We start from the raw sequence: 27,053 nt of genomic DNA, 5'->3' as shown, positions 1-27,053 counted from the left end.
CACCCTAGTGGAGATCAGCCAGGAGGTGCCAGTTTCATGAGTGGATCTGAGAATCAAAACCATCAAATTACTTATTGTATCCATGGGAGCTGACACACTCACTCCTGAAATAGTGTAAAAGGGGAAGAGAAGAGGACCTAGGACAGAGCCCTGGGGGACCCTGACCTGGAGGGAGAAACAGCAAAGGGGACTGAGAAGGAGCAGACCAGGAGAGAGCTGGGTCCAGAGGCCCTGGAGAGAAGGTGGCCAGGGAAGGAGGGCAAGAGCATTGGAGAGGGCTGAGAAAAGGCCTTGGATTTGCCAAAAATAAGAGGTTACTGCCAACTTTGTTCAAGTCAGAAGCCAGATTGCAGAGTTCTGGAGAGAGGGAGAGGAAAGGAAGTGGAAGCACCTATTGTAGGTGGGCTTCCCCAGAGGGAGAGATGGGAATGGGAAGACCAGCTGGTGGGTGTGTGAGGAGACCCGGGCATGTTTGTGAGGAGCAAGGGGGCAGCCAAGAGAGACTGAAGACGGTGGGGTGATGGAAGTGACGTCTGGAGAGAGGGAGGGGAATGTGGGCATGGAGAAGGTTGGCGTTTTATTTCTATTCTGGTGACAGGGTGGGCAAAACTTTTTTTCTGATGTGTATGTGAAGCTTCCGTGCTGTCCAGATTATATGGCAAAAGGAACTTTACCATGTGATTATTAATAAATTAACTTACTAAGGTTTGAAAGGTAGGATTCTACCTCTTTTTCCCCTGCTACAAAATGGGTTTAATTTTTTTTTATGTGGTATTTGCTCACCTGCCAGTTGAATAGCCTACCTGGGCCGCCCAAAGAGTGACTTCTGGACGGGCTCTGCTTCTCCCTCCCTCCCCCCTTTTTGTTGAGGGCTCCATTGTTGTTTCCATTCCCCAGGTTCATGAGTTGAATCATCTTTAACTGTTCCTTCTCCATTTCTCCTGGAATCCATCCTTGGCTCCCCTCAAATGCTGCTTCTGCTGGCAGCCCTTGCTTGCCCTCTCTCCCTTACTTCAAAAGCCTTGTACGGGTTCTTATTTGCTTCTCTGTGTTCACTCTCCAGGGCAAGGTTGGTTTGCTTTTGCAAGTTTCTCCCATGCATTGTGCCAGGGTCCTGGGCCTCTGATGGGTGAAGGCTTGTCACTTCCTGCCTGACTCTGTGTTCTCCTGTGGTCCAGGCTGTGTCTCCTGCCATCAGCTCTGTAGTAGGGACCTAATCATCTTCACCATTTATGGAAAGGACATGTCATAATTGTTCTGTGATTCCCTTCCCTCTTCCCAAGACTTTATTTATAGAATCCCGTTTTCTGCCTTCGCTCTCCCGAATGTGTGGTGGTCTTCTGTGAGAAAGTAAACTTGAGAACAAGCTGGCCTTTTCTGTTAGTATTATTAGTGCCTAGCATAGCACCTGACACATAGCAGTACCTAATAAATGCCAGTAGAATGAATGAGTAAAAGTGTTACTTTTATTTAGTGAAGAAAACCCACATGCTTTCTTTTAAAAGGCCCTAAATAGTAATATGAGATTTAAAAAATATATATATTTTCAAATGTTAAATAGAGTTTTGGGTACAGAATAACAGGAATGGGCTTCAAATAGCAATGCACTTAGTTCTTGTACTAAACTGGTCGGCTATCAGCAACCCAAAGTAAAAATGTTATTTGTCTCCCTGGAATTGTGTCAGAGATTAAATTTTTAAAAAATCATTTAGCATCTACATGTTTAACCTATATTGGATTGCTTTCTCTCTAGGGGAAGGGAAAGGGAGGAAGGAGGGAGAAAAATTTGGAACACAAGGTTTTGCAAGGGTGAATGATGAAAACTGTCTCTGATTGTATTTTGAAAAATAAAAAGCTATTATTATAAAAAAATATGCTATGACATATTTGGAAATATGTTTAGAAGAATTACACATGTTTAACCTATATCAGATTGCTGTCTTGGGGGGAAGGGGCAAAGGGAGAAAAAATTGGAATACAAGGTTTTGCTAAGGTGAATGTTGAAAACTATCTTTGCATGTATTTGGAAAAATAAAGTACTATTAAAAAATAAAGAGTAAAGACCAGGGGCAGCTAGGTGGCGCAGTGGATAGAGCAACAGCCTTGAATTCAGGAGGACCTGAGTTCAAATGTGGTCTCAGACACTTAACACTTTCTAGCTGTGTGACCCTGGGCAAGTCACTTAACCCCAGCCTCAGGGAGGGGAAAAAAAAAAAAAAGAGTAAAGACCAATAAAATATTTTAGCACCTATGTGTGTACCAGGCTTTGTACTGAGGGATGGGATGTCATTGAAAATATTTGAATAGGCCCTGTGTGGTGGTCAGAACTATCAAGAAGCAGAATTAATCTGTCAGGGGTTTACAGAGTGAATTGGAGAGATTTTATGTTTGGATTCAATTCTAATGTATATGATTTAGCCCTCTTCTCTTCCCCCTCTATACTATTTTGCTTGATCTTTTCTTCTTTTTTTTTCTTCTTAATTTTTTAAAGAAATAATAATAGCTTTTGTTTTTCAAAATACATGCAAAGATGCTTTTCAACATCCATACCATTCTGGACAGCTAATAATCTAATATAGGTTAAACATGTGCAATTCTTCCATAAATTTCCACATTTTTCATGCTGCACACAAAAAAATCAGATCAAAAAGGGGAAAAAAAGTGAGAAAGAAAAAGAAAAACTATAGCAAAAAAAAAAAAAGGTGAAAATACTATATTATGATGCAATTCAGTTCCCAGAAACCTCTTTCTGGATATATATAATTCTCTCCATCACCAGTGGAATTGGCCTGAATCACCTCATTGTTAAAAAGAGCCAAGTCCATCACAGTTGATCATCACATGATCCTGTTGTTGCTGTATATGATATTCTCTTGATTCTACTCACTTCACTCAGCACCAACTCGTGTAAGTGTCCCCAGGTCTTTCAGAAATTAACCTGCTGATCGTTTCTTATAGAACGATAATATTCCATAACATTCACATACCATAACTTGTTCAGCTATTCTCCAATTAAAGGACATCCACTCATTTTCCAGTTCCTTGCCACTACGAAAAGGGCTGCTATAAACATTTTTGTACATGTAGATCCTTTTCCCTTTTTTATGATCTCTTTGAGATATAGCCCCAGTAGAGACTCTGCTGGATCAAAGGATATGCACAGTTTGACAGCCCTTTGAGTTTCAAATTGTTCTTCAGAATGATTGGATAAGTTCACAACTCTCCCAACAATGTATCAGTGTCCCAGTTTTCCCATGTCCCTCCAACATTCATCATTATCTTTTCTTGTCATCTTAGCCAATCTGAAAGGTATGTAGTGGTACCTCAGAGTTGTCTTAATTTTCATTTCTCTAATCAATAGTGATTTAGAGCATTTTTTCATGTGACTGGAAATGATTTTAATTTCATCATCTGAAAATTGGCCATTCTTATTCTTTGACCATTTATCAATTAGGGAATGGCTTATAGTCTCATAAATTTGATTCAATTCTCAATATTTTAGAAATGATGCCTTTACAACTTGATTACTTCAAAGATCAAATGTAAAATCCTGTATGGTCTTGAATCCTGGTCTTTTCCCACCTACCCAATCTTCTTATATCTCCTCATATATTCTGTGACCCAGTGACACTGGCCTCCTGGCTGTTCCTGGAATAAGATATTCCCAACTCTGGGCCTTTTCTCTTGACTGTTCCCCAGACCTGGAATGCTCTTCCCTCTTATCTCTACCTTCTGGCATCCAAGGCTTCTTTCTTTCTTTTTTAATTTTTATTTTCCCCAGTTACATGTAAAAACATTTTTGTTATACATTCATTTTTTTTACATATTTTCTTATGAATCATGTTGGGAGAGAAAAATCAGAACAAAAGGGAAAAACCATAAGAGGAAAAAAGAAGAAAAAGAAAATATGTGTTAACTCAGGCTTCAGCTAACATCCCATCTTTTGAGAAGTGCCTCTCCTGGTTTTCCATGAAAAGCTTAAAAAATGTTCACTGACTAAGCCAGAATAATTAAGTAGAAGTTTGATTTTTCTTGTTCTTCTGTATCCAAGGAAGTTGATATGAGAAATTTGAAACAGGAATGCTATTTTTGTTAATTGACACATCCTTGCTTCAGAAATTGAGAAATAGCTCCTCAAAATGAATCATTATCCCATTTTCCTGCTTTAATAATATATACCAAATATCATTGACTTTTTCTTGGGTAATTCAAAATTGGGATGCCTGCAGGTCATCATCCTGAAGATTCTTAAAGATTATCGGTTCTGGAATGTAGCAGGATAAGCATCAACTCACATTTTGGCCTAAGAATTTTCCTTAAGTCCTTGATAAAACTTGTTTCCTTGTCATTTATCTCTTTCTCCTTTAAGTTTGAGCTAACAGAAGAGTAGTCCAACAAATAAAATGAAAAACTTGCTTTTAAATTGATTATCTGTATTTAATTTATCAAGCTATAGCATCCTTAGCTTAGCCCCTAGAGAAAGAAGCAATCTCATTTTTGTGCTGTGTGCTAATGACCATATGACAAAAACAATTTCTAGGAAATTTGCTAATTGAGAAGTACTAGAAACATGCAAACGGGAGCAAAAAGACAATGGAAAATTCATCTGTCTACTGCCAGCATATGGAATTGATGTAATGGTGACTTCATTATCTGTGATGCCCCAGAGCCCCCCTTTTACACTCAGACTGCTAAGAAAGTAGCCAAAAATTAGCCCCATATTAGGAGGAATGTTCGCAGAATCCAGGATGGTGAGAACTGTTTTGTGCATTTCTGCTGCCTTGTTTGGTATTTGACACATTATCAATAAATTTTTGTTGTCTTTAATTTATGGGCCCCACAGGATGGAAGATGTAGAACAAGAAAGGACCTGATGGACCCCGGAGGCCAATCCAGAGGCTTAGAGAGGCTGAGTGGCCTGGGATTCAAATCCAGGCTCATTCCTCCTTGCAGCCTCTCCACTGTGTTCCTCTGGGCTCTGGTGAAGACCTGGGGTACTATTGGTAAAGGGCTAAATTATGAGACTGAAGACCTCATACTGTGGGGCTTCTTGGGTGGCCCCAGCTCAGTTTCCTCAGCTGCAAAATCAGTGGCTTGGACTGGGTAGTTCCTGAGGCCCTTCTGGCTCTGGCGTTGGAAGGTTAGGATGTGGGTCCCTGCCATGTTGTGGCAACAGTCAGAAGTCCTCAGAGGGGCAGCCTGGAGGGCACACAGATAACTGGCTGGGTAATAATGAGTAAGGATGCCTTTGATCCTCACAAAAGTGTGAGGATAGAGGAAAGGGGAATAAAGCAGCCTTCCCTGCTGGACTTCTCCTTTTCCAAGGAGGGAAGGCAGGCGGCAGAAGCCCCACCTGCCCGTTGGGAGGGCTCTGCTTCAGCCAGTTTTTCCTGTCTGTTCGCTTCTCTGTGGTGGAGCCTCCTGAGCGCCATTGCCTGCTGCTGCTGGACTCAGAAATGGCCTGGGAAGCCCTGCTGGGGCTAGCCTGGGGCTCTCTCACATCTGCCCTGCTTCCCCCCAGGGCTGGGGTGCACCCTGCTGATGGGGAGGGTGGAGCTGGAGCCCACGGTCTAGACACATCTGGCAAACCCTTCAAACCAGAGAATGTGATGTCAGAGCCGGGTCTGGAGCCTGGCTGGCTCTCCCAGCAGCTCTACGTGTCAAATGGAGGGGCTGCATTCTCTTCTCGAGGTGGGGGGGAAACCCAGGATCCTGTGCCAGTGGGGGAACTTGGACTACAATAACGTGGGCCTTGGCCAGCTTTTGTTTTCCTTCCCAAGATCTCAGGCAGTTGTTCAGTCTGGGAGAGCCGGGTTTCTTTGGGTGATTGTTTTGTGAGCTAACCTGAGTTGGATATTCTGGTTCCTGCCAATACAGCCCAGCCTGCGGTTCCTCCACCACACTTCCCGGGGTTCTCCGTAGAAGCCCTTGGGCTTTCCCCCAGACCTGTGGCAGGGAGACGGGAGCGGCCTCCCTTCAGTTGGGCTGTTTCACCAGCTCTGCATGTGTGCCAGGGTGCCCTGTCCTGGAGAGCCTCCAGCTGTTTATATTCTCTGGTTCTCACGGTGCTGGAACCGGTGTCACAAAGTGCCCCAAATTACTGAGTACTTGGTGGGTGGGGTGTTTCTCCTTCTGAAAGTCAGTGGTAATAATGAGTCTTGACTGAATGTCCCTGACTGGTTAGTCTCTTGGATTGATGATAACATCACAGACCAGTTAGGAAAAGCTGTTTACCCAGTGTACTTATGAAAAGGCTCAAAACTGGGTGTGTGGGGGATGGAGGCTGCCTTAACTTCTAATATTAATTGAATGATGTCTCCTTACAAAAGTGGGCAATGGTCTCAGGGGTCTTACTGACTTGGCTTAGGAGCCAGGACTTACAAAGTGCTCTAAGCTTTTTTATTGGGTGCCAGCTGGATCCCAAGAGCTGTAGGGAACACAGTTGGAGAACCTCAAGAGGCTTTTGTAGCTAAACACACATGCAACAGTGAGAGCGTGGAGAAGGCAGGGGGGGGGGGGCCCGTTGGAGCTCCCCTCCAGCTTCCACGCCCAGACCACGAGGCCAGTTTGCACATAGACAAGCTGCAGTATGGCCCTAATATTCTAATCATTCAGCAGAAATGAATCCTGATTACCCGTAAGATAGGACTCAGGTTGTTAGGCTACTGAGGTCAGAAGACTCATTTTGGTAGCTGCTAATTAACATTGCAATTTATTTGAAGTAACAGCAATTGGAACAGCATTTTAAAATTTCTTTTGTTGGCTCTGCCATCGATTCATTCTGTGACCATATTAAAAATTCCTTACCTGGCCTAAAACTTGTTTTTTGTTTGTTTTTAAACAAAAATTGGTTATCAAGCTGGTGCCCAATTTGTGAAGAGGTTGTGTTTAGGGTGACAAAAACATTGTTTGAAATTCATTTTCTAATTAAAAGAATTTATAAACCCAGTCCAGCTCTCATTTATCTAGGACCTGCTATCTCTAAGGACCTGCTATCTCTAAGGCGCTGACTTAGCCCTGAAGACATAAAGAATGTTTGGCTCTTCCTATGTGCCAGCCACTGTGCTAAGCACTGCAAATACAAATAATAACTTATGTTTGAAAGGTGAAGAAAGTACATAAAGATCAGTCCACAGGTATTTATTAAACACCTACTTTGTGCCACGGAAGAAGGATGGGGGAAGGATGTGGCATAGTCTGGATGGAGCAAGGAGAAAAGTGAGAGCAAGGCTACCTTGGGCACTTCCTTCAGTGGGGGTTCTGGAAGAATTCTGCCCTCCGAAGGAGGCCCCGGCATCTTCCAGGATGGGAATATTGCTAGGGCAGAGGTGAGGACCAGGGAGTCAGAAAAGACCCCGGGAGAAGATATGTGGATCCCCTCTCCCCAGAAAAGTTAAAACCAACAAGCAGAGGCAGCCTCTGCTCTGATGCCTGGAGATGGTGCTTCAGGCCAGACATTTCCCCATGGGACAATGTCTTGAAGGAGGCTTGGGATTCTTGGAAGTGGTTTTGAAGGGGGGAGTAAGAGAGCTAGCTTAACTGGAAGGGAGAGTGGGAAGGGAACGGGGATAGGCCCTAGAGCCCATTCCCTCCTAATGTTACAGGTGGTGGTCCTGTGAACTGAGGGCCTGGTGGCTCCTCGGTTCTGGGTGAATGGCTGGCTCAAAGCTTTTTCAAATTCAGGAAATTTGGGGTATTTTCTCCCTGGGCATCCCTGCCCCTGCAGAAGCTCTGCAAGTTATTAGAAGTAGATAGATTGACTCAGAGGCTTCTGGCTCCTGTCATTGAACCATTTTAAGACAATGAGTGTTGTTTGAAGGATAATACTTTTCGAATACAAATGAATCTGGAATTGGTAGAATTTTAGACAGTATCAGCGAAGAGATTTTTGGGGGACAGGAAGGCTGCCACACATCACCCTTACTTGAGAGAATGGATCTTTCCTTCTTCCTGCTCATTTTAATTACCCTCAACTATTGCTGATTTCATAGCTTATCCCTTTCATTTTTGAATTATATGCTTTCATAATGACTTCATGGCAATGGGCCCTCAGGTGATTTGTGGGGGAGAATGGAGGCAAGAGAGGAGAATTTGGAATTGTTGTAAAGTTATTTGTTACCTGCCAAGTTATCAGAAGGGCCTTGATTTATAGAATGATGCCAGTGATACAAAGGTGGGATTGCTAGTTACATTATATTTCAAGATTCAGTCAGAGATGTCTTTAAGAAAGCTCACCAAGCAACCTTGAACAACTCCTTTACCTAGAAAAAAATAACAACAAAGTTCATATGGAAAAACAAAAAGTTAGTAAGATCTCCCTGCCATTTGCATTATTTATGTGAAAGAAGAGTATGATTGTAGTAGGAACGTTAAGAATCACATTTATTTCAAGACAACTTATATACTGCTGCATTTTGAGCCCCACGAAAAGGTGCTCAGTTGTAGTGGTCGGTATCCAAAAAGTGGGGCTGCCGTTTCTGTGTATTCTCTCTCAGTTTCTGTGTATTCTCACTTTTCTTTGGAGGTAAAGATCCTCTTGTAGAGCCCCCAGGACATCACCAGGTGCTGATGTTTATTTTGAAGGCATGTGTTGGAATGGAAAAAATGTCGGCCTACCAGTCGGGAGGACCCTGCTCCCAGCTCCAGCTCCCCGTCGTGGGCTGTCCACCTCTGACTAAACATTTTCTACCTTCTCAAGTACCTGAAGAATAGCACTAACCTCCCTGGGCTTTTGTGAGGACAAAAAAGGTTATGTTGATAAAACATTTTGCAGACCAACAGCATAAAGGCTGCAGCCAGGGGCCACTCCGGAGGAGGTCAGATTCCCATTCAGTGTTTATCAAATACATGTTACATGAAGGCACCAGAGGAAATGATAAATGAAAGATTCCTTGTGCTCAAGGAGCTTATGTTCTGGCATGAGTAACTACAAGGTAAGCTGAAGAGGTGGAGGCTTCCCAGGTCTGGCTGAGACAGCCGGGCTGGCCGGGCAACCTGCATGGTTTGGCTTATGGAGAACAGTCATGGCAGATGAGCTCAGAGGGGTCAGAGGCATCCGGCTCTGGAGAGCTGAATTGCCAGGCAAAGGACTTGACTTTTAATGGAGGAGTTCCGGGAGCAGGTGGAGAGTTTTAGAAAGCTTTGTTCCTTTGGTATCTGAGCCAAAGTGATTGCAGAGGGTGGAGGCTCTAGGCAGGGAGACCACTTCTGGACACTGCTAGAATTGTCTAGGTGAAGAGTGCTGAAGGCCCCAACATAGAAGCATTAGTGTCTTTGATAAGGCTTGACTTTGACAGCTAATGCATGGGGAGGTAGAGTCCAGGAGGACATCAAGGTTTTTGACTTGGGTGCTAGTCTCCGTTTGGACTGGAACCTTTACAGGATGAATAGATTGAGAGAAAATAATCACCTGTGTTTTGGGCCTCTGGAGTTGTGATCCCAGAGGGATATCAAGCCAGGGAGTTGAATATGTGGGAGTTGGAATTCTTAAGAAAAAATTTTAGGGCTGTGTCTGTAGATTGGAGAGTTATTTACATGACATAATAGAACTCCTGGGAGTTCTGTGACTGCAGAAAGAATACAGCAGGTATTTACTAAGCACTTACTATATATATCAGGCACTAGGGCTAAGGGTTGGAAATACAAGAAAAACAAACAAAAATCACATGAACATGATGAAAGCTCTCAAGGAGCTCAGTTGAGAAGTTTGGGGGGAAAAAGTGCCCTTGTATAATTGTACAGTCTAATGGGAGAAGAGAAAGACCCTCGGCACAGAGCGCTCATTGGGAGATCCCTAACAGCTAAGAAGGAGTGATGAACTAAATAGAAACACAGGAAGGGGTCCTTAGAGATATGTATCCACATGGAGGTAGTCTAGGGTCAGAAGTCAAAGGATGACAAAAGCTGTTTGAGCTTGGCAGTGAAAAGGAAGCGGCTCAGGGCAGTGGCTTGAGGGACCGGCTGGGTCAAGAATGAGGCAGATTGGAAGGAGCCAGGATATGACAAAACTGAAAATATGAGAGAGGGAATGAGTGGAGCAAGCACAGGAATAGCGCTGCATTCAAAGGGGCTCTCCTTAGAAAAGAAGAGGGGAATGGCAAAGGAGGAGTGAAGATATGAGGGGAATTTTGGTGTGGAATGATGTCAAGGACCCTCAGTTTTAGCAAATTTTCATGTTATAGATTTGACAAATATCCAGCAGCATGAACATAAATTGGATTGTATATCAAATTATGAGCTTTCATTATTTAGTTTCTTACATATATTATTACACTTAACATAATAGTGATAAAATTATCCTGTTTCTGACATCTTCTGAACTTTAAAATTGGCCTTCAGCTGTGTACTAATCCTATGGATTTGTCCCCTCAACCAACTGCCATTTTCATTCTCCTCATTTCACATTTGAACAGAATCCAAGGGTATGTTTAGATATGCTTTTATCATTACTGAAATTAAGACTAGGATTCTTAAGATGCTGTAGCAAAGCATGTGGTAATGAATCTTTCTTAAAAAATCCTAAATATTTAGTGATATCTGAATTTCCTCCTGTATACTTTTCCCTTTATTCCTTGTCTCAATCCATTCTATATAACAAAGAATCTTTTAAAACAGAAAAGAAAGTTAAGCAAAATCAGTTCATCCATTGAGCAAATCTGACATTTTGTGCTGTGTGCCTCATCCTTGGGCCCACTCCCTTCCTTGTCCCGGCCTTTGTAAGGGAGAGGGAAGTGTCTTTTCTTATATATTCTCTAGGGCCAACATTGTTCTTTGTAATTTTGCACCACTTGTTTTTGATTGTTTTGGAGTGGATGTTTTTTCCTTTTACTTTGTGGTAGTCTTTGAGTATATATTTTTCTTGGCTGTGTTGCCTTCACTTTGTATCAATTAATGTAAGTCATTCCATTCTCTATTCATCTTGTTCATTTTTCTCATAACAGTAATATTGTATTTCATTTATGTACCACAAATTGGTTATCATTCTCCAGTTTATAGGCTTCTCTTTTCTTTCTAGGTCTTTGCTCCCATAGAAAGTGTTTCTTTTTGTTAAGGATCTCTGTGGAATATATGCCTTGCTGTACCAGCTCTGGGTAAGAGGGTATTGTCATTTTAGCCATTTTATTTGCTTCATTCCAAATTGCTTTCCAGAACGGTCATACCGATTCATAACTCCACCATGCTTGTTTTAGTGGACTTTTCTACAATCCCTCCTGATTATTCCCATCTTTGCCATTTTGCTCTGTGTGACTTGAAACTTTATAGTTGTTTTTATTTATATTTCTTTTATTAGTGGTGATTTGTCAGTCACCAAGCATTTGCTAAGCACCTATTATGTGCCAGTCACTGTGCTAAATGCTAATGATACAAAGAAAGAGAGAAATAGCCCCTGACCTTAAGGAGCCCACAGTCCAATGGGAGAAACAACATGCACAACATGGTGCAAATGAGATCTGTGCAGGTTAAACTGCAGCTGCTCAGTAGAAGGCAGTTATAGTGCTGGGAGAGAAAGAAAGACTTCTTGTAGGAAGTGCAAGTGTAACATTTGCTCTTCAGTGTCATTTCCAATGATCAGATGGCTTGAAACCATTTAATAATGGCAAAAACTTTGGTGTCAAGTATCTTCTTTTTCGGCTCAAAAGTAGCTTCTGCTTTGGTGGAGATGGGGACTGCAGAAGGGCTTGCCAGGCCGTCTCTCCACTGGGACCCCTTTCTGGAGCCATGGTACCAGGGCTGGCTTGCGGGCAGCATGGGGGATCCAGGACGTGCTGCCGCTTCTGGGCTCTTGGGCTTTACCTGTCTTTTGGTGGCAGTGAAGGTGGGCCTCTTCTTCCTAGGACTGCTACTCTCAGGGATGATTGCAACACTCCTTTGTGTTAAGAACTATGAGGATAAATAGACGCTTCCTCAATGTGGTAAATAACTCCCCAAACCAAAAGTTAGTGCTCTACATAATAGAGCAATGCTAGAGGCCTTTCCAGTTGTGTTAGAGGTAAAGCAAGATTTCTGTGATCTTTACTATTATTTGATGTAGTTATAGAAATGCTAGCTATGGCAATAATATAAGAACAAGAATGAGGAATAGGAGTAGAAAAGAAGAAATATAGCTACTTTGCAGATAACATGAAGACTTAATTGAAACAATAACTTCATCAAAATCATAGGTTATAAAATAAACCTTATCAGCCTATTTTGTTATTACTAACAAGACATAGCAGGAAGCTAATAGAAAGAATTGGGAGTCTACCTATTAAGACATAAGGAATTGCATAAATAAAGCAGCTAATAATAATAGCATTTATATTTATTTGGCACCTAGTGCGTGCCAAGCACTGTGTTTGAGTGCTCATTGCCTTACAAATATTATCTCACTTGCTTCTCAACAATAACCCTGTTTGGTAGGTGCTGTTATTATCTTCATTTTACAGATAAGGAAATGAAGGCAAGTAGAGTTAAGTGATGTGCCCAGGATCATATTCAAGGTTCTCAGGTTGCATTTGAACTCATGTTTTCTTAACTCAAAGTTATTTATTTTACATTTTGCACTGTTCTCTATATTTTACTTGGTCCTAAATAATTTCCTTATCTTTAGATCTGATGGGTAAAACTGTTCTTCTAATTTACTTATGATATCACTCTATATAGCTAAATCATATGACCATCTTTATCTTGTATTGGGATATGGTGTAAGAAGTTGGTTTGCATCTAGTTTCTGCCATATATTTATTTTAAAAAAAATAAAGCTCCAAATTCTCTCCCTCCCTCTAACCCTTCCCCTACCATTGAGATGGCCAGCAATATGATCCCCATTATATATGGGAAATTATATTTAAAAATTTTCATATTAGCCATGTTACTTCCTCTCCCCCTATTTCCTCCTTCCCCCATCCCAATTTTTTTTTTTTTGCCCAAGATACTGTGCATTCCAGCCTGTCACACTTTGACTAGAGACTTTTCTAGACTGTTTTTTTCCCAGGAATAAGCTATGAATGCAGATGTCTATATGAGAGGGAAACTGTACCCCAAATAAATAAATGCCATCAAAGTAGCATGGACTTTATACCTTCACTCTGTCTACTGGAAGGTACCCAGATCTTCGTACGGTGCTAGGGAACTTATTAGTGGTACTTTTTTACATAAGGTGCCTTCTTGACATATATTAAGATTACACAGAAATCCATGATAGAACAATGGAATTAAATTAGCTACTTGGGGATTGCTTAACAGCACGGATTTACATATAAAACAGAAGCCTTCATTTGAAAAGGTCTTATCCAGTCTCATGAAGGATGTCCTATAAAAGGGCCAAATAGAAAAGGCTTCCTTAGAGATGCTGAGGTTCTCCAGGTTTTCTTTGAGGTTGATGCAGTACTGATTATATGGGATCCTGGAAGTAGTATTGAACTTCTTCAGTGAGCTCAAGAGCTTTTCAGAAGAGAATGGGCCAATAGTTCACTTAGGGAGAACCAGATGGATGGAGAATGAGTATAATTTGTGGACATTTGGAAAAGCAGGTAAGTTCTGTTAGTGCATTTCTTTTTTAATAGATACTAAAGATGGACACTAAGCTGAGCCCAGAAGTGAAAGGAAAAAAGCCAGGCAGATCATATTATGGAATTTGCCCACAGCTTCAGTGGATACTCTTTGGCCCCAAAGGGCTCCTTTATTCTTTGATATCTCTGTAATAAAGTCCTCCTGTAGTGTCTGAGGATGATGCATGGAGATTATGGTCCTCTCAGGTCAGGCTAGTGCTACACAAGCTTTGTCAAGTTTTCTAAGCTAGAAAGTCTTGGGATGTGCTCTTGGTTACAAACGGTGTCTGTGTCAGAAGCCAGCCCAGATAGTATAAATTACCTACCTCTTTCCAGTATTGCATTTACTTGTGTGCTCCCCCCCAACAAAACTAAACCATCAAGTCATTTTCTTCTCAGATTACTGCTCTTATTCTGCCCATCTAAGTCAGGTTCCTTCAGATTTGGGGGGGGGGATGAAGAGTGGGAGCAGACAGACCAGAGTCACACAGAGACAAGTGTCAAGTATCTGAGGCTGCATTGAAGTCAGATCCTTCTGACTTCAGGGCGAGTGCTCCAAAGGTTATTTTTCTATTTGCTCCTTCTATAGTGTAGAGCCTTCCAGCTGGAAGGTCACAAAGTCCAGCTTGTTGATGGCAAGGTAGCATACTTGCCATGTTTCCTTCTGAGAGCAAGAGAGAATTACCTTGAGAAAGGTGATGGTTTAGAAGGCCTTCTCCCTTCTGCTCTCCCTCTTTAGACTTGAGGTCCACTAATTGCACTCTCTTTGGTGCTCTCAAGACTTAAGAGAAATACAAAGTGAACTCTTTCTGCAGAAAGATTGGAAAATTGATTTACAACATAGGAAATTTTCAACTTAGAAATTAATGTTCAGAAAGTTTATACATATTCTGATAGTTGGTGGTTTAGAATTTGGAATTCATTTTTCCGTGGAAACAGTGTTGGAAATGATAAAGACTTTTGCAGAGATTCTGAAGGGGACTTCTGGGCACTTTCAAGGGCATTAGAGGTTCATGACATTGGTTATTATGTCTAATTTCATTTTATAACTTGATGATTTTCCTTTTCCTGAGTACAGATTTATCATTAACACTACATTTGTGCTTCTCAGTCATGATCAGGATCATGATCACAGGATCAGGGGCACACAAATGGAATGAAGAGAGGGACGGAGGGAGAGAACAGAAAAGAGGGAAAGAAATTTTCCTGAGGTAACTGGGGAAGAGTTGGAGGAACAAAGGGAAGAAGAAGGGGGATTAGAGCTGTGTATTGCCTAGAAGGGAAAACTATAAATTCTGATTGATTGGGCCAGGGGAAGAAAAGAGGTGGTTGGGAAGAAACTTTGGGTTAAAATGTTTCTCTGACAGTCACTAGGCAGGGAGTAGCCTTGTTTAGAATGGAACACACAATTTGTAACTAATTTTTAATGACTATAAGATGGCCTTAACCCAGGGAGAGCCTTTAAGTATCTTTTAAATGGGACTAAGTATATCTTACTATGAGCCTAAAGGAGATTAGGGAACATCTTCCTATTGTTGAAATGAAATAGAACAGGTAAATGACCCAGGGGATGGAGTCAGAATGACTTGGGTTCAAATCCTACCTCAGACACTTACTTACCTAGGTGTATGACCATGGGTTGTAAAATGATCTGAGAAGGACATGGCAAACCGCTCCAGTATCTTTGCCAAGAAAAGTCCAGATGGGGTCGTGAAGAGTCAGACATGTGAAAGGACTGAAAGGCAAACCAGTATTTTCGAATTGTGAAGGGAAGGAAACATCCTTATTAGGAGTCCCCCAGCTCAGTGAAATCAGAGATCTAGTCTAAAACCTGAGTGATCCCAGGCCTGGGCACAACGTTAGGGCCCAAACCAAAGAAACTTTGTGAATCCTAAAGCACTCTGCCAGTGGGCGGAAAGGAGGCATTTTCAGTCCTGGGGCCTTGCAGAGATTAACTTGATGATGGAAAGGTTTTATCTGTCTGACAGTGGCACGCAACCACAGCAGAATTAGGTTGGACAGTGTTTAACCAGTGACACGTCAGAGTTAGGAGTTATTTCTTCTCTTTGTAATTTATATTTAAAATAAAGTTGGTTTCCTATTTGCCTTTTTAACAATTGCTTGAAATCTCCCCCTTCCCTCCCCACACTTTCTTGGCTTCTTTATCTGGTACACTTTGGAATACTCATGTCAAAGTTCTTTGGGTGAATGAATACATGTGGTGAGAGAGCTTTTTACTTGAATTAGATGGAAGGCGGCTAAGGCAAGTAGAAGGTGAGCATCAAAGCTGCTGACGCATGGTTTTCAGGGCTGATGCTGAGGAATCCCTTAGGTAAGGTCTCTTAGAAGGAATGGAGATTACGGTCATTTTCAGACTGACATAATTTTAAAGGAGTTTTTAAGAAATTTATTCTACTTAAGTCATTAGAAATATGATAGAAATTGTACACAGAACAAGGTTTAACTTGTAAACTACTTGGCAGAATACTTGGAAATAAAAGAATTTCATACTAAAGAAGAAATCTGAATATTAGATAGCAGTGGCAAGATTCTTTTTTTGCCTGGCTAGAAATGAAGTATGGAGCATGGATGAGGGTTAGAGAGGAGTAAAGAAGAAGGGGAGCAAATGGAACTGGTGAAGATGATCTGGGAAAATGTGTCTGAAATGTAGCTGCTAGGTCATTGAATTTGATTCTGCAATTCTACCTAAGAGGAAGGACTTCATATAGGCCAGTCAAACCAGGCTCTGCATTGTGCAGATAGGATCAAGTTCAGTAAACATTATGCCTGTCTTACACTGAAGCCATGGATGGCCTAGCCCTACCTCAAAGACATTTACAGGCCAGTAAAAGGGCTGACACAAACAAGTAATAACCGTAAAGCCGGCTAGAAAATGACTTGTCCATAGAAGAGATCAAAGAGAATGAGATAGAAAGAGAGGCTGGAGCATTTCTGGGGTGAAGGGAGGTGAGGATATCAGAGAAGCTTGGCAGCTAAGCCAGGGTTGGGGAGAAAGGGGAACATCCCATCTCAGGCAGAGAAAGCAAGCAAGGAAGTTCAGGAGGGCCATAGGAGATCAGGAAGGAGTAAAGTTTAGCAAGAAGATGGATACTTGATTCAATGTAAATTATTGGGAAACTTAAAGGACGTTATGTGTCCCTAGTTTGTGAGACATTGTTTCTCAGATTTGAATTGTAAGACTTTAGGAATTAGCTTTAACTTCAAAGGACAGAAATAGAACCTTTGGATTGCTGGAAAACAAATTTCCATTTAATTGAAGGAACTTGCAAAGAATAAGAGCTGTCCAACAATAAAATGAATTGCTTTGAGAGCAAATGAAATGGAATACTGGCCAGTGTTCAAGCAAGAGGCTGTCAGGAATGGAGTGGAGAGGATTTATTCTTGCATGCGGTCTGAGGACGGGCTCCATGACCTTGAAGGCTCAATTCAGCTCTTCAGGTTCACTGATATTACATATGCTGGCAACACGCTCACATCTGGTTTAGGAAATATCAAAGGGAAACCACGAATGAGTGGAACCTAAACCTGGAATGCTGCCTCTTGGTGTCAGTAAATTTAGGGTTGGTAATTGTCCCAACCAAGATTGTAGTGGTTTAAAATTAGATTGGATGAAATGGCTAAAATATGGAAGGTCTCTGAGCCATCATTCTCAAGAGTGCGCCCCATTTCAGCCCAGCGTACATGAAATGCATGGGGTTTGTGCCACTATGCACCCACGAGGCGTTTCACATTCTGTACCATGGCAAAGAAGCCCAGTGGGCTTTGCGCAAGGGGAGTTTTGAGAAGTCCTGGGTATGGGCAGCTGACTAATCATATCCTAGCTGCCCCACTAGCCACTTTCTGGTTCTTCACACAACAGCCCTAAGACCATCCTGAATGTGCTGATACAGCAAATGGAGACCTGGCAGTTCAGAGCACAGCTGGTTTTCAACATGGACATGTAAGGTCTAAAAAACTGGATTTTTAGTGTATGAAACTGATGAAGTGTGTGCATAGTTTCACGTAAAACTATTTGTAGAAGTGAGCTTCCCAAGCTGATCCCAGCCACTGGTTCTATTCAGATTCTAGTCCCTAGTGGAGTGTCCTGAACCAAACTGTTGCTTAAGCACTTTTTTTTGGTAGTAAGAAGAACCATATGCTTCCCATCTTGAGCCAGAATGCATAGCTGCTGTTTCCTGTCTTCCAGATATTTTTCATTAACTTCTCTGTAGAGAAGAGTCTAGTTAATATATATATATATATATATATAGATATATATATATAGATATATTCAGAACATAATTGAGATTTATCATAAACTTCAGGAATACACAAACCGGTCATGTAGCCCCTTACCCATCCTTGTTGGTGGGAATTGTGGGAAATTACCTGGAATTATCTAGCAGTGACTTCAGGTCTTGATTATGGGGCCTTTTGCTTTTTGGGTAGGTGAAAGGTCTCGTGGCACCTCGTGATTTGTCTTGTAGTTCATAAGCTACTAACATTTATTAAATCCTTGCTGTGGGTTTTGTGGTATCTCCTAGGGATGTTATAAGGAGAGGGATCCCTGCTCTTTGGAAGCCCATGGTCAAATAGTGTAGATGGGACAGTAACATATCCACCTCTAAATAAAGCAGTGATGTGTATACCCAACCATACGTAAATGTGAGGGGGGAAATGGGAGTGGAGTTTCCAAACCCATATGTTGTGGGATTCAGCGGGGATGCAGAGGCTTTGTTGAGGAAAAGAAGGGGCATTTAAGGAAGCAAGTGCCCTGTGCCAGGGTTTGGAGACAAGGGAACGTAAGTTATTGGCAGATGAGAGCAAAGGAGCTCTGCTGGAGGCTGGTGCTGATCAGGGGCAGGCGGTTCAGGTGGATTGAAGAGATAGGAAAGAACTCCCGAGGGTGCTTGAGGTGCCCTCTCGAGGGCCATTAAGAGGGCTGTGAAGTATCAATCCTCTGCCAGGCATCAGACAGCATCTTTCTAGCCCCACGGGGTGTTGGGACGCTTTCCATCCTCAGAGATTTGTCAGGCCAGCTCTTTATCAGCCCAGCCCATGTGTGATTTTTTAAATCTCTTTTCTCCCAGTGGGTTTTCCTCTCTCTTTTGGCTCCAAATGGGGATTTGTTGTTCCAGTCAATATAAATAAATGTCTCCTCTTAAGAAAAGCTGACTATTTTTTCACTTCAACTATTAATATATTTACTTCCAAATGCATATGTGGAGGCTTTCTTCTGACAGAAATATTTTAACCTGAGCTGTCTGCTTATTGCAGACGAACGCAGATTGCTGAGCTCCACTGTCCAAATAACCTTGCTATGGAGTTTGGAACGAGATGAGTATTTGTTCTTTTGGGTTCTGTGCTGGCCCAATGCTTACTCAAAGACTTCTAGCCTCCCAAAATTATTGAGAAAATAAATGAATATCCAGAGACATTGTGTACAAAATTAGTTGGTTGGAAGGTACTAGATTCCTCTTCCCAATGTTGTTTTCTTGTGAAAAATGTAACTTGTTTTTGCTCCACCTTATAACAGAAAAGTGATTTGGCTGATTTTCTTAACTATTGCTCAGATCAGGGTTGGCTCTTTTCAAAGGTGGGGCCAAACCCTCCCTAATTCACTCTCAAAAGGGAGAAGGCTGAGAAAAATGTAGACAAGTCCCTACTTGATGAAAGATTTACAATCTAAAAACACTGTGTAGGTTTAAAATGTTGGATTTCAATATGCGTATAAAGGTCAAGTATACCTATCATTGAGGATCTAAGGCAAGAGTGCTTCTCTAAGAGATTTCTTGGATGGGTCTGTCCATAGTACCGTCTGCAATAGAGGAGAGCAGACCCTTTAGTTATCTTAGATTTTATAGATACAAGATTTTAAAAATATAAGCTAAAAATAGATGGATTAAGGAACAAAAAGGTAAAAATCTCTCCTGCATCCAAGAGCTCAAATTCTAGTGGAAGAGACAACATTCAGATTTCTTGCTGGAGGTGAGTGGGAGTCACTGGAACTGACTGAATAGGGGGGAGCTTTAGGAAGATCTTTGATATCCAAGTGGAGGGAGGGTGGGCTGGGGGGGAGAGGTGTGTGACAGGGAAGTCTGTGGCAGGTAACTGCAGTGGTCCAGAAATGGAGAGCTGAGGGCCCAGAGCTGGCCAGCGGATTGCCTTGGAGGGTGACTTGGCCCTTGAGGCTGGCTGCGGTCAGTGTTCAGAGCCCTCACTGATCTCCTGAACCAAACATATTCTGATTTCCTAAGCCTCTGATTATCTCCTCTTCCCCTGCTTCCTTTTCTCCTCCCTTCCAGAACTGTCTAGTTTGGCCAGAGTACCAGCTGCTCCCAGAGGCAGGTGCTCTCCTCTCTGGACACACCTTGTTCGGAAGGAAGAGGACAAAGGATACCCGGCATTTACTGAGCTCTGATACGTGCCAGGCACACACCGAGTGTGGGGGCATGAAAAGAGGGAAAAAATGCAGGTACTTTTCTTGGTAGCGCCGTGCTGTCCCTTGCTTGGTTTTGTGTTCTCTGTCTTGTATTTCTGTGCCCCGTTAGCTCCCTGAGTTCCGGTGCCATCTTACTTTTCTGTGTATTGTCAGATACTGACACATGGCCCTGCCACATAGTAGGTGCTTAATAAATGTTTATGGATTCCTTAAAATACTTAAATAAGCTATGCAGGTTTGCCTCCCTGGGCCTTCTGTAGTGGCCCTTATAAGTCAGCATCTTCTCTCTGAGGAGCCCTGATCAAAGGAAATCTCCACTCAGGATTGGAGGGTTACGGGTTTACAGTTGGAGGAGCCTGGGAAAGCCTCTCGCTTTCTGAGTGAGTGAGCGGAGTCCAGGCAAGAAGAGGCAGCCTGCTCCGTCTCCCAGGGAGGGGGAGACCCCTGTTAGAACCCAAGCTTCCCCACTCAAAGCCAGCCCTGGGCCTCCTCCGGAAGAGCCCCCCCACCCCCAGACAGTGTCACTCTGGTGTTCCAAAGTGTAGTCATAAAATCTGGCCACACTGAGATAGTTAGAAGGCTCCTAGGGGACACCTTCCTGTACAGATGTCAGTCAGTGTCAGCAGGTGAGCCTGAGTCTGCTTCGCCCTCTGGCGGAGGACTTTGTAAACGTGCAAATACCTGCGTCTGGTGGAGTGGGACTGAAGGGATGAGTTCTTAACTTTAACTGAGCTTCGCCACATTCAGAGTCTGTGGGACAGTCTTTTGAATATCCACTTAACGGTAAATCCTTTAAGGATGGATCCGAGTTGTTTCTTTTCTTAACCGAAAGTTATTCCAAATTAAATCTGATGGTCAGGTTGAGTAATAATTAATAATTTAAAAAAGCCGTGGCTGACAAGCAATGAGACATTTTCTAGTGTGCTTCAGGGCTCTTCCTGAAGACACTTTTTCGAACAGGGAATATTCTTACCATGATTCCTGTGTGTTCAGAGACATCAGTGTTAGAACCTGGGAGTGACTTTCCAGATTAACCACTTGGAAGGGATGGACTCCTTGGGATGGATAAATCCTGGTGCGTTAAGTGTTTAATCTTGTTATTCTGTAAGGAGACATCCCAGTGCCCAGAGGCTCCGGGGCTGTGCCCTTTCCTGTTATGGTGATGCCAGAGTCTGGCCTGAACCTGGCACCAAACCCAAGGGCAGAGTCTGACCGGAATTAGCAATGGTTCAACTGGAGGCTACATTTAATTGGAGAGATTACTCTCCCCGAGGGACCTGGTTTCACACATTTGGATGGTAAATGAATGCTGGTTAGTAGTAGTTATTCCAGTTCTCTGTGCTTACCATGAGAGCCCGTGTTGTCAGTTCAGTTAACATTTACCTGGGACTCTGAGTGCCGGGCTGAGGGGGAAACATCTCGGGGTGATTAATGGGGAGATTAGCTTTCTCTGTGGGCTAATCCTTTCTTTGGCTTTGTCTGGGTCCCCACGAGGAAGTTCAGTGCTCTAAGGGGAAAGGAAAGTACAGAGAGTTATGCTGCCATTGGGACACTTGAATTCCTGTCCCACCCCCCACCCCATCCTTTTTGACTCCTCATTGAGAAGGTACGCCGTCTGCTAACGTACAGCAGTGTCTATGGAAATACCTTGAGAACTAAGCTATCTGTTGTGTAGTCTCCAAAATGAACCTGAAGTATGTCAGAAAGGCTGGAAATCTGGTGGATCCTCCTTTTCTGACCTGAGAGTTGCTGAAAGAACGTTGCAGCAAATTGGTCATGTTAGGGGATCTTCAAGTACTAATTTCGGTATGATTTATTTAGTCTTTTCTTTGCCTCCGAATAGAGGAGATGTGATTGCTCACTTTGACAACTGATACAAGTTAGCTACTTTATAGATTTTATACAAAATGTAATATTCTTGTATTTCTGTCTGATTTTGAGGCTTGAATGAAGCCTTGATTTTTAATGTGAAACTGAAAGTGTTTTTCTTGCTTGTTGCCTTGAGATTTTTTTCCCCCATTAATAAAATAGGATGACTGATTTAAACCAACTTTGCTTGTATAGTTTCTTTCAGGGAACAGGTATGTTGAGGGGATTGGCAGCACCAGCCCCCCCTTAGCTAGGCCTCCTCCTCCATGGCATAATCTCTTCCTCCTCCACCTTGCCACTGAGGCTGCGGGGCACCATGGGGGATTGACCCCCTAAGCTTCAGCCCTCAGACCCCTTCACAATTGCTTAGCACCCCCCAAAATGACTACAACCTTCACCTTTTGGCCTTTTTTTCCCCCTCTCTAAGATAGCTTTTGTTTTTATGTTAAAAGTTGCTTTAGAGTATTAACACGGCTGCTTCCACACTTCCACCTCAGTTGAATCCTCCCTTGTGACAAAATGTTGTTCAGTTAAAACAGCTGACATTTCAGTCCATGCAGCAAATGGCCCCAACCAGCTGTCAAGAGGAGTCTTCATTTCTTCCACGGGCCCAAGAATGGCTGTCATAATTATGTAGATGTCACCACCTTCCTTTTAGACTTTCTCTTTCTGGTTTCACCCATTCATCCATGTTTTGTAGTATAATAATTGTCTATAACATTTACATTATCACAATATGTTCAGCCACTTCCCATTTAGGACATCTAGTGACATAATATTTAGGGAACTGGAGTCAGGAAAAACCCACGTTCCAATCTTGTCTCAAATATTTAACATCTGTGTGACTCTGGGCAGTCATCTAACCTCTTCCAGCCTCAGTGTATTTACCTATAAGATGAGAATGATAATAAGGCAGTTATCTGCCATGCTTGTTGAAAGGATCAAGGGAAATAATGTCTATAAAACACTTTGCAAATCTTAAAGCTCTATAGATGTTGGATGTAATTATTATTAATTGATAGATAGTCTGAGTAACTTTATTTTCTAGATGCCTTTTTGAAGTCTCCAAAATAGTTTCCTATTGAGCAGAAACCAAATATTACAAATTTCTGTAAATGAACATAGTAAAAGGCATCAAGTCAGATTGTACACTGAAATAGTCAGTGGGTATATATTAAGAGCCCATGTCTCAGTGTGTCCCAATCTTGCTGAAGTGTCTGGATCATTTTTGGTGTTCACCCCAATGTTCACCTCATGGGAACTCAGTATTTTTCCAATTTCCTCCTAAATGTAGTCTTAGGATTGGTTTCTTATATTCTTGTCTTATTCCTCAGGCAATAGGATGCTTTGTTCTTCTTCTCATCTTACAAAAAGAATTGATTGATTTCTCTGGCGAAGGCAGATATTTTAGAGAATTAAGCTTTAGTTCTCTGAATGTTCTCCACTTTGGGAAAGAAAAAAGCTTGCTCTTTCTTATATCTGCCAAGTGCTTTTCAAGGAGGGGGATACTGTAGCTTGCCCTTTCAGCAAGATCAGGGATGTGGCTATGACATGGTGTGTTCAATGTGGCCCCTTTCATCACCAGAGTCTTTGCTAGTTCTGCTTTGAGGGTATCCTCTTGCCTGTGTGGCAGGAGGATGGCAGTGGCAACAAGTTTGCCAGCACGCAGTGGATACACTACAATTAAGAGGCAGAAAGGGAGAATGGGCTTGTGCAACATCCAGAGGAGTGTCCCATGCTTTGTCAGGAGGCCACAGTGAGAAATTTCATATCGGGTGGCCTATTTTAACATCTGTCCATTGTGACATAAGCAGAAACCTCTTTTGTTCCTTCCTTTAGCAACCTGTGCTGTTTTCATCCTCCACTTACGGGTTGGAAGATGACACAAATTATTGGAGCTGGACGGGACCTTGGGGTCCCTCCAGTTGAGGTATTTGTTGCAGGTTTGCCTCCATAGGAAATAGGACTTTTTTTGCATATGGGTTAGGATGTTTGCCTGCCACAGCAAGAATGGGCATTTTTAGGGAGCAGGCAACCACTAGCCTTGGAGCTGAGGCCTTGATGGAGTTCTGATTTCCTCTCTGACCAGCCATTGGGCCTTGGTCAAACCTCTTTTTCTCTCTGTACAATATGGTTATAAAGCCTCAGAGACGATCTTCCCCAGCTCCTTCATTGAGCAGAGGAAACAGAAGCTGAGGATGGTCCGTTCCCTCCCTTTTCTCTCTGAGATCACTCCCTTCCCCATCAAACCCATTTTCTAGTGTCCATCTTCCCTTGTCTCTGGGGAGAGCTTCCCCGGAGGAGGCCAGTGCCCAGGGGAAGTCTGGAGTCCTCATCCACCACCTAGCCTCACCTGCAACCTGGTGAAGGTCACCTCCCTTAATACTTGCCCTGCCTCCTCCCCGGCTGCGGGATCGGATGAGAGCGTGTCTAAAGACTTTGTCTTTGCGCGTGCCATCTGTTCAGACCAGCTGCTCTTTCCCATCTCTGCCCTCCCTTCCAGGCCAGTGAGAGCCAAGCAGTGGACCCCCTAACCAGCTAACTGTGAGTGTTTTTCATGGCCTTGGAGGAAGGGAGAACCTGCACTAACTCACTGGGGAAGTCTCGGGGAAGGTGAGGCTTGAGCTAGATCACATTTGAAGCCACGCCAGGAGCTGTACGGATGGGCAGGTGTGATGGGAGAAGTGGGCCCGAGCGTGACCGGGGCCCGGCAGAGAGAGGCTGATGTGGCTGGAGTCGGAGAGGATTGGAAATAAGGGTGTGAGACAACAGCGAGAGGGTTTCTTCTCCAACAAACTGTGTCTCTCCTAAACTAGAAGAAGCAAGGAGAGCAACTTGTGATTTTAGGGGTAAAGTGAGGAAGGCCTGGACTAAGAGGGCAACAGTGGGCTGGAAAGGAAAGAGTGAATCTGAGCTGGGGAAACTGCCGCAGTCTGGGATTAGTTCTGGAGAATTTTGTGCTCAGAGGAGAGGGCAGTCATTGGATTGTGATAGTGAGTTTGTCAAAAGTATCAATAAAATGTTTATCCATTTAAAATTCATAGCTGATTCTCGGATTGTGACCTCTGTTAGGTGAAGGAACAAGTCTTATTTATCTTTGTATTTCCCCCTTCTTGTAATCATTTTTAATGTCTACAGACAATTATGCATAAATTGGAATGGTGCTTTCAAAATAGAAGCGGGGCCACTGATCCATATGCAAGGATTCCTGTGGCACATAGTGACAGTTTAAAGATGTAATGTTGCCTGTTTTATTGAACTTTCATTTGTTGGGTATTTCCCAGGGACAGTTTAAAATGGTTTGGCGGCTTTGGGGCACGTTGTTGGCTCAGCCACACTAGACAGTGTGCCTGGGTTCTCTGATCCATACTGGCCAAGTGACCCTGAGGCAGTCTCTGAGGCTCCTTATCCATTCAGCCCATCCTTCAGCCAGCTACCAAAGCTTGGGTCTGACCTAGTCACCGCCCATCCGTCCACTCTAAATTCAGGAGAAGATCCTTGGTTTTCCCAGCCTGGCCTCTCCCCCCTTCCCATCCTCTTCTACCTTAGCCCATCCATGTGTTCTAACACTGGATCCTGGCCCCCTTGTCTGGTTCACACTGGATCCATTTCCTTTTATCTGCTTCTCTCATCCCCCTTCTCACAACTTTGCTCCTTCCAGACTTGGTGCAAATTCCAGCCTAATGGCAGCTTTTCCACCTGTGCCCTCTCCCTCCCCCAGGCTCTTCTCTCTAAGGTATATCTGGATAGATATTAATATCTAACAGTGGGCTGAGAGATGGATATCTTACATGCAAATAGGCCTTTGCACATCCCCCCCCACCCCGTTACTGAGAGGCCCATAAAAGGCGGAGACCGCTGCTGTCTTTCCCTGTGCCCCGTGCTCAGCACAGTGCTGAGCGCATAGTAAAGCCCTACCCAGTCAACTCCAGCAATTTCCTGTTGTCTCTCAACCAAATATAGACTCCTTTGTTTGGCTTTAAGTCTAGTTTTCCAGCCCTTTGGACGTTATTGCACTTCCTGCACTCTTCAGTCTGGCCAAATCGATCCTATCTGTGCTCCTCAGTGGATCCCCATACCTGGGATACATACCTACTTCAAGGAGTCAGTGCCTTTTTCCTGAACTATCTTATAATTAAGGGCTTGTACACATATGTGTAATATTTTATTGTCTCTTGATTGCGATCATTCTCTGGGAGCAGGTTTCTTTTCTGTAAATCCTTTTCTCTGGGAACAGGTTTCTTGGGGGGCTTCTGGAGGCAGCCGTGGCTTTAGTTCCTGTCAGAATGTCTCCAGCCAGCACGAAGGTAGACGTGGGAATGAATCAAGAATGTGGGATTGTGGGGTTTCCCAGAATTCAATCCTAGTTGTGAATCTCCCAGAAGTCCATGAGCAGCTTTTCCTTTAGACTTATGAATCTCTTGGACTTGCAAATCCACTGAAACCTAGCTCTTATTAATCTCCTCCAGCTTCCCTGAAGTTCTCTCTTTAACTCAATCCAGACTCAACTCTCCCTCTCAACATTGGCTCCTTATATCCTCCCAGAGAATGGGCTTGTGGATACTCCATGAGCTTGTGGGGACTCCTTTACAGAACCAATGAGCAAACTCCTTTAAAGGTGTGAACTCTGAACTAGAGAATTGTTAAGTACCGACTTAGCATCTTGTAAGGATCCTAACACATATGTATGGTTTTTTTCACTTTATGTTGATGCTCCATATCTATGTGTGTATTTTTGTGGGGTAAGTGGGATGTTCAGGGGAGACTGGCTCCTTTGGTGCAAGGGCTGTTGAACCCTCTTCAGGGGCACTCGTTCCCCTTTTGCCCACCTTCACCTGACTCTTCTCTGTGGATCCTGGAAGTGTAGCAAGCACAGCGGCCACACCTCAGTGAGCCATCTCAGCAAATGCATCAAACCAGGTGGCCGCAGGGCCAGGGGCAGTTGAGAACAGTTTATTCCGCTGGCCATAAAGGGGGCTGAGGCAGGCTCTGAGGAGAGGACATGGGAGACCAGGGTACCTCTGCATCCTCTAGTCCAGACTTTGGTCCTGCCTCTAGAGTGTGATGACTGGGAGAGAGAGGCTGCCAACTTTGTGTAGCTCTGCCTCCCTGCAGTCCAGTTCACGTGGGAATCAAGACATAACTCTGGGATGCCATTGATTCTCCTTGACAACAAAGGACCACCGCCAATGTATGTGTCTGTACGCGTTGTT

The 27,053-nt window shown here is 43.2% G+C and overlaps 1 protein-coding gene across 3 annotated transcripts in view; it reads left to right on the top strand.

Annotated features, from left to right (window-relative positions):
* PAIP2B (poly(A) binding protein interacting protein 2B) overlaps positions 1–27,053 on the top strand; it is a 53,928-nt gene that overhangs the window by 5,784 nt on the left and 21,091 nt on the right. Inside the window, exon 2 of one of the 3 annotated variants that reach the window (XM_074285530.1) lies at positions 11,015–11,090. The exons of 1 other annotated variant lie outside the window; for it this stretch is intronic. The gene's annotated coding sequence lies outside the window, so the exon portion shown is untranslated. Of the gene's footprint in view, positions 1–8,914; positions 8,934–11,014; positions 11,091–27,053 lie in introns of those variants that run through there. One more of the 3 variants, XM_074285531.1, reaches the window with a different exon arrangement.

Source organism: Sminthopsis crassicaudata, chromosome 2 (assembly GCF_048593235.1).
Source record: "Sminthopsis crassicaudata isolate SCR6 chromosome 2, ASM4859323v1, whole genome shotgun sequence".
Taxonomy (NCBI): domain Eukaryota; kingdom Metazoa; phylum Chordata; class Mammalia; order Dasyuromorphia; family Dasyuridae; genus Sminthopsis; species Sminthopsis crassicaudata.
The sequence above is the reverse complement of the archived record's forward strand: the minus strand, read 5'-3'. Positions and strand labels throughout refer to the sequence as shown.